Below are 340 nucleotides of genomic sequence, written 5' to 3' on the forward strand. Positions count from 1 at the left end.
GGGGCGCACGGTAACGCCAGCAGCGACCCCGCCGCCTTATCCGCCGCGGACGGGGTCCGGCGTTTTTCCTTGGCAGTACGTGATGGAAGAACAGAGCTGGGAAGGAATTAGCGGGATGGCTTGCTGCGGGAGAAGGAGCCACTTAGAAACGTTCTTCCCAAGCTCTGCTCCCTAAAGGGAGTTTGGATGGGGATACGGTCGGGTTATGAAACGGCAGAAACTCCCCGCTCGCGCGGATGAGGTCATCGCCCCGCGAGCTGCGGAGTCTTCCCAGGCGAGAATCGAGTGTCGTGCTGTCAGGCTCCTCTGCGTGGGGCGTGGAGGAGAACGGCAGGGGCCT

This window comes from Eurypyga helias, unplaced genomic scaffold (genome assembly GCF_000690775.1).
Source record: "Eurypyga helias isolate BGI_N326 unplaced genomic scaffold, ASM69077v1 scaffold15730, whole genome shotgun sequence".
Classification (NCBI taxonomy): Eukaryota; Metazoa; Chordata; class Aves; order Eurypygiformes; family Eurypygidae; genus Eurypyga; species Eurypyga helias.